The 7,646-nt window shown below is 48.4% G+C and overlaps 1 protein-coding gene across 8 annotated transcripts in view; it reads right to left on the bottom strand.

Moving 5' to 3' along the window:
• Positions 1-7,646, bottom strand: part of Dennd2a (DENN domain containing 2A) — a 107,042-nt gene that overhangs the window by 93,522 nt on the left and 5,874 nt on the right. The gene's annotated exons all lie outside the window — the stretch shown is intronic.

Below are 7,646 nucleotides of genomic sequence, written 5' to 3'. Positions count from 1 at the left end.
GCCCCTTCCTCTTCCTCTCGCGGCGCGGCGACGATCTGCCGTGACGCGCGCCCCCTCCTCCCGACCCATCCCGCCCCGGCTCCAGTGAGCTAATCCGCAGCTGGCGGGCGCCCGGCCGGTTGCCACGGCAACCCCTCTCCCAGGGCCCGCCGCCGAGGGGAGCCACGGTAAACAGGACCTTCTGCCGGACTCGCCCCCTCGCCTTTCGGGGGTGGGAGAGAGATGGTGGCTTAACCCCTTCTATGCTGAAGACCACCACGTGGCAATCTCCATTCCACCTGGGCCAGAGAGCCATTGGCACGATGCGCTCAGCTGGGAACCAGACCTGGACTTAGATGCCACCGAAGGGTCACTCCCAGGTCCTCGCATTGCTCCGACCGGTTAACACAATTATGGGACTGGACTGGGCCTGGGACACCCAAGGCAGAGTCGGGCACCACACTTGCCCCAAGCTGCTTGCAATCAGGCGGGAGTAATGACTGTCTGTCATAAGACAGGCAAAGAGGGTTTGGATAGAAGAGCTCCCGAACCCTCGAGGAACAGGGCTTTTGTCTGGAAATGCTCCCAGAGGAGAAATGACTTTTAAGTGTCCACTGCCCTAACATAGGACACACATTCGAGGCACAGGGTTGCAGGCTTTGGGATCGCCAAATAAACGTGTACACACACGTGAAAATGCTGTGGGCTTCCGGAAGGGAGACCCGAATACAAACTGGGGCATTTGAGGAAGTTCCCTGGGGCTTTGATTGGCGGAGGATCTTGAATGATGAATTGGGGTAAGTGGAGGGGAAATGGAGGAAAAGAAAGACAGTCTAGATGGAGAGAAGAGCAGGAGCAGAGGCAGAGGGGAGGTTGGACACACAGAATCTATGTCACAGATGAACAGTGTGAACCGTGTGAACGGTGAATAAGGTCAGATAGGTGGGCCTGGCTAGATTTCAAAAGGCCTGGATAGAATTTGGATTTTATGCTGCAAGCAATGGGGAGCCATGGGAAGTTTTCGAGCAGAGGAGCGCCCAGATGAAAGGGACATTTTGAGCCTGGCAGTGGCTCTATACTGAAGGAAAACCATTCTTGCCTTTAGCTCAGGTACCTTCAGAAGGGTTTAGCTGCCAGAGGCCTAAAGTTTAGGCAAGGGGAAAAAAGAAGAGAGACTTAGCCTTACACATCCACAAAAGAGGTGCTCAGGAGAGAGAAAATAAATAAAGGACTTCGTATGACAAGCAATGTCTGGGAACCTGAGATTTGAGGTACTTGTTCAAAGTCATAGGAGAGTCTGGATGTGGTGGCACATGTCTGTAATCACAGAGACTCCAGAGGCTAAAGGAGGAGGATACAAGTTAGAGGCCATCATGGGCAACTTAGGGAGACCCTATCTCAAAAAAAAAAAAAAAAAAAAAAGGCTGGTGCTGAGGATATAGCTCAGTGGCAAAGCACCACTGGCTCAGTCCCTAACAACTCCCCCCCCCAACACCAAAAGTCACAGTCACAGCTAAAGGTTTTGATCATATTACAAGTTCTCTGAAGCTTTTCTAGTCCTTCACGCAACACTCATTTCAACTAAGCACAGTGAACTTTCAGAATACAAATTTGCAAAGTGGAAGCATTAGGAAAAAAAAAAGTAAGCATTTAAATTATTATTTTGTTTTCAGAAGCATCATTCCATACGTTTGTTTTCACTTTCTAAATAAAGATCAGAGGTGTGACTTTTTGACTGGTTAATCACTGTCCAAGCCCTCAGTGTATGGCAACAAGCTGCAAAGTCCAAGAACTACTGAGTGGAGAGTGCAGCTGGTCCCTCCCCTGCAAAAAGAATCCAGGGGCCTTTGAGTGTGTGGCCCCCCCAATTGCTATTTCAATGCATCTTAGGTGTGCATGACAAACAGTAGATCAGAAGGCTAGGGAGTTTCTTAGTGACAACTCCTAAGCCCTGCTGTTACTCCTTCATCTTTGAGTTCTGGGCACTAATTTGTTTTTGAAAAATGTCTCTGCCTCTGTTCTCTGCGCATATTCTTTACTGCCCAGTTGTGCTATGACAGTGGGACAGGTTGCAAAGAGACCAAGGAAGACCCTGGAGATGGGATATGAGATGTAGTTTATTGAGAAATGCTCACGAGGAGGATACAGTCGTGTTGGGCTGGACAGATGTACCTCTGCTCCAAGCAGTGCCTTTGGCACCTCACCAAAAACTCCAGTGGTGATGGGCTGGACAGGAATAGCTCTGCTCCATGCAGTACCCTGGGTATCTCACTAGAAAGTAGCATCTCTTCCTGCTCACAGTGCTTTGCCCAGGGGCAGCAGCCTGGATGAGCACTTCCCTCTCCACAGTGCCCTGGTCCACCTGAGTTTCTGCAAGGAGGGAGGTTTATAGGTTAGGTTACAGAGGCAGCATCAGTTTAGCTTGTTTTGTCCCATTGCATGATCAGCACCTTAAGGGGCACTTGTCTTGGCATGCATTCAAGAAAGCCGTTTTCTACAGATAACATTAACTTGCCCTAATTCTCAGAATTCGTGAGAGAAAATCAGTGTCCTTCAAGATAATATGTATCCAGATATTCTAGCCCAGACCTGCTTTCATTGTTCCCTTTATTTGACTAGGTTTTAGGGAACAGAAGGGGGTATTCAGGGACATGGTGTTTTATTTTCTCTGTTTTCTTTAAGGATAACACATTGGACCAGAGTCTGATGAGGGATGACAGGTGGGGTCTCTGCTTTTCTAGTTTCTATCTCTGACTGCATCTCCTAGTCTCAGACTCCCAGCTACTTCCATTGCACAGTCATCACATGACTCTGTCACCATGAAAGGGGTCCCCCACCAGGTGCGATGGTGCATGCCTGTAATCTCAGAGACATTGGAGACTGAGGCAGGAGGAACACAAGTTCAAGGCCAACCTGGGCAGTTTTAGCAAGGTCCTCAGCAATTTCATAAGATGCTGTCTCAAAAATTAAATAAGGCTGGGGGTCCAGCTTGGTGATAAAGTATCCCTGGATTCAATCCATAGTACCAAAAGATAGATAGATAAATAAATAAAAGGGATCTCACACATTGCTCACTCCCCTCATTTCCTATGTGGCCCTGCCCCTCATGGCTTCCTGAGGATGGAACCAGTGCCTGACATGTGCTAGGTGAGTGCTGTACCACTGAGCTAGAACCCTAGCCCCTCCAGGAATTTTTCCAGCTGATAATACCCTGGTCTCTCCCAAGCCCTGGTTTTCCAGCTCTGGAAGGCAGGGTAGCTTTTCAAGGTGGGTGCTGTGTGCCAGAGTCTAGAAGACCTTGCAGGAGTTCCCTCTTCTCCCAACTCATGACCCCCATTACTCCCACAGTACATTCATGGCCTGCCCGCTCTGCCTCTCCTTGGCTTCTCTTCACGTTGGAAAATAAGGCCTGGTGTGGGAGGTATGGTTATCCCTCTCTATTTACAGGGGATTGGTTCCAGGACCCCCTGAGGATACCAAAATCTTTGGATGTTCAAGCCCCTCCTATAAAATGGCACAGTGTTTGCATATAATCTACATACATCCTCCCATATACTACAAATCATCTCTAGATTACTCTGGATTACTTATATTAGTTAAGTCAATTTAATTACTGTTTTGGGGGGAGTATTGGCGATTGAACTCAGGGGCACTCGACCACTGAGCTACATCCCCAGCCCTATTTTGTACTTTATTTGGAGACAGGATCTCACTAAGTTGCTTAGTGCCTTGCCTTTTGCTGAGACTGGCTTTGAACTCGTGATCCTCCTGCCTCAGCCTCCTGAGCCACTGGGGTTACAGGTATAAATATTATTTTCAGTAGTTGTTAGGCTGTATTGTTTAGGGAATCGTGACAAGGATGACAAATCATGATAAAAAGGCTGTCCATGTTCAATTGTATATGTATGTTCAACTATTTTCCACCTGTAACTGGTTGACTCTGTTGATGTGGAACCCACAGATATGGAGGGCTGAGGTGAGATGAAGAAGGCAGAATTGATTTTTTTTCTGGACCTTTAATCCTACTTCCTGCATGCAGTGAGGCCTGGACCACTACAGAACATCTGTTACTTCCTCTCCTTCTTCTTCCTTCCATTGTCCCATTGAAGAACACAGGCTTGGGACTGGATGGCCAAATCCAGCTCTTGAGTAGGTTGCCTGGCCTCTGAGTCCCAGCGTCATCACATACAAGATGGAAATAGCACAGCTGCATTCTGAGGCCCAAGTCAGATCATCAAGAAGAGACCTTCTGTCAGGTTTGTGACAAGTGTCAGGCAGCAGGGGCCTTACTTCATCTCAGGCATCAGGGAAGTGAAAGGGCCTGCAGGGGTCCATGAAGACCAGCCCAATCAAAATGGGACAGAGTTTCAGAAAGGGCCTATGGACATCTCCCTCAATTTGTTATGTTTCTGCTGGGCATGGTGGCGCACGCCTGCAATCTAAGGCTGGTGGATCTCGACTTCAAAGCCAGCCTCAGCAACGGCAAGGTGCTAAGCAACTCAGTGAGACCCTGTCTCTAAGTGATAGACAAAGTAGGGCCAGGCGCAATGGCACATGCCTGTAATCCTAGAGGTTCGGAGGCTGAGACAGGTGGATCACGAGATCAAAGCCAGCCTCAGCACTGAGGCGCTAAATAACTCAGTGTAGACTCTGTCTCTAAATAAAATACAAAAAATAGGGCTGGGGGTGTGGCTCAGTGGTTGAGTGCCCCTGAGTTCAATCCCGAGTACACCCTCCCACCCCTGCCAAAAAAAAAAAAAAAATTGTCACATTTCCACTGAGATTCCTTCTGGAAGCTAAAGGTTTCTTGAGCCTCTTTTTTGTCTCAGGCACTTTTACACGTCATGTCACTAAGTCCTCCCCACAACCCTAAGCAATTAAAAATCAATCCCCACCATTTTGTGGATGGAAAAGCCAACTCCATAAGGTTATCTGAGGTCACACAACCCAGGCCCCGTGTGGCTCAACCCATGTCCTTTGAGTTTTACCACTCGACGCCAGGGCACAGCTCTCCCCAGCACCACCCACTTTATTTGCGGGGGTACTGGGGATTGAACTCAGGGACATTCAACCTCTGAGCCACATCCCCAGCCCTATTTTGTATTTTATGTAAAGAGAGGGTCTCACTGAATTACTTGTGCCTCGCTGTTGCTGAGGCTGGCTTTGAACTCACGATCCTCCTGCTTCAGCCTCCTGAGCTGGTGGGATTACAGGCATGGGCTGCTGCACTTAGCAGCACCACTCACTTTGAAAGAAGATTGCTGGGTCAGTGTCCAATTCATATCCTTGCTATGTCTCAGCCCTCGAAGGGACAGGAAGTACCGTTTCTCAGGACATCCCTTGCTGGACTCATCCTTTTGAGACCTGGTTCTCCAGCTTGGGTCACTGGGACCCTCTGGTGCTCACATTTCTTGGGTGGCAGAATCCCTCTTCTATCTCATTACCTGCCTTACCAGGCACAGTGGAAGGCACACACAAGGTAGTTGATTGGCAAGAGGTTTGGTTACTTATTTATTAGCTGGCACAGGAGGAAGAGCTCCTATCTGTTCTTAGGTCCACAGCATTTGGATGAAGTGGAGCCAAAAGGGAACTTACCTAGGAGCAGGGAAAAGCGTAGACTCATCTCCACACACCCTTGTAGGAGCTCCTTCACACCCTGCCCCAAGCCCCTGGCAGCCTCGCAGCTAGAGGAGCCAGCTGGAGAGCAGTGCCAGCTCCCTTCAAGTCTTCCACAGGCAGCTACTACTTTCCTCCTCATCCCACCTCAGCCACCAGCCTGCCCCCCCCACCCCCAGGAATCAAAACCAAGTCAAGCATCCACCCAAACCTCCTCCCCAGGCTGGTGTGTTCTTGGTCCCTATCAGATGCAATCCAGGAGGGTGGGAGGGTGGGAAGGAGAGGCACAACAGAGGCCAAAGTGTGAAGAGCCCAGACTGAGGCCCCAGGGCTCCTTTGTCCTCCTCTGGTGCGAGGGGCCCAGTCTTTGGTAGAGATAGCTTTGTCCTCTCTTCCAGGATGCACTGGTGCCTCTTGTGTGAGGACTGGAAGATGGGCAGCTGTGGGGGGCTGATGAAGGGGGTGCTGTAGAGCAAATGGCCTTTGTTTATTACCCCAGGTCACTGACACTTGTCAGGAAATCTCAGAGAATTTCTGAATTGGCCAATGACACAATAATATATAACTCTTGGCTAAGAACCATTACTATTTCACGTCCACCCCTGCCCCCCCCCCCAGCTTACTTTGGAGGATGTTTGCTTTTCTTTTTTTTAAGAAGAATTAAAGTGTTCAGGGGTGGGTAGCAGGACTTTGCTCAGTGTCAGAGTGTGTGACCAGCACACATTAAGCCTGGGTTCTATCCCCTATGCCAAGGGGGAAAAAAAAGCGGGATGGCACACACCTGTAATCCCAGCAGCTGAGAAGGCTGAGGCAGGAGGATCACAAGTCTGAGGCTAGCCTTACCAACTTAGTGAGACCCTAAGCAATTTAGGGAGACCCTGTCTCAAAAAAATTGAAAGGGCTGGGGATGTAGCTCAGTGACAAAGTGCTTCTGGGTTCAATTTCCAGTACCTCTCCCTCCAAAAAAGAATTAAAGTATTCATAACATCAAAAGGATTAGCGTGTTGGGGTTGTGGCTCAGCGGTACAGCGCTCGCTAAGTGCCTGCAAGGCACTGGGTTCGATCCTCAGCACCACATAAAAATAATAATAAAAAAAAATAAAGGTATTGTGTCCATCTACAACTAAAAAAATTCAAAAAAAAAAAAGGATTAGTGTTTTTAGGATGAAAAAGAACTAAGTCATGGACTAGACTTGCCATGCCATTTACCATTAAGCAAAGTCTCAAATATCAACCCTGCAATGCTTAATAACTTTTATACTTACCTTTTTTTTTTTTGGCTTCCTTTGGGGATCCAGTTGAACACTGAGGAAAGGAACAAGAATGAGAACACCCGGATGCCTTTTAGAGGCATGCACTTCTTTGGGGAAGGGGTTGTCATTCTTTGTGTCCACTGTGATTCTAGAAGACAATAGGTTGTCAGGACAGCCAAGTCCCGCTCTTCTGCATGCTGTCCATACTCAGGGCACAGAGATTCTACATCCTGCTTCTAGACATCTTCCATCATCTGGTCCAACCAGCCAATCTCCCCAGATTCAGGAGCAGGGAAGAATCCCCACAGAAGTGTTTAATCACACAAGGTCATGAGCTGGCACTGTACCCGCTGGCTCGAGCCCTGCCAGCTCACTTTTCCCCTACTAAAACCCTCCTTAGGCTGTGATCTCAGTCTTTAGACCACCAAATGGCTGTAAATTACCACACTGCCCCTCAGAGGCCACACACCTTGCTTGGAGAACGTTTTTCCAGAAAGCCCTAATATCTGACCACTTCCTACAATTCAGATCAAATCAAATTAAATCAAAATAAAAAAATTTGCCAGTCAGATGTGGTAGCCCATGCCTGTAATCCCAGCTACTCAGGAAGCTAAGGCAGGAGGATCACAAGTTTGAGGCCAGCCTGGGCAATTTAGTGTGACCCTTAGAAACTTAGCAAGACCCTGTCTCAAAAAAAAAAAAAAAAAAATTTGAAAGAAAAATAAAAAAGGGTTGGGGCTGGGGCTCAGTGGTAGAGCACCCCTAGTCCTGGGGGAACAAAAACTGGCCAAAGGCAAG

The sequence above is a fragment of the Marmota marmota genome, unplaced genomic scaffold (genome assembly GCF_001458135.2).
Source record: "Marmota marmota marmota unplaced genomic scaffold, marMar, whole genome shotgun sequence".
NCBI classification, from domain to species: Eukaryota; Metazoa; Chordata; class Mammalia; order Rodentia; family Sciuridae; genus Marmota; species Marmota marmota.
This window is presented reverse-complemented; position numbering and strand designations above follow the sequence as displayed.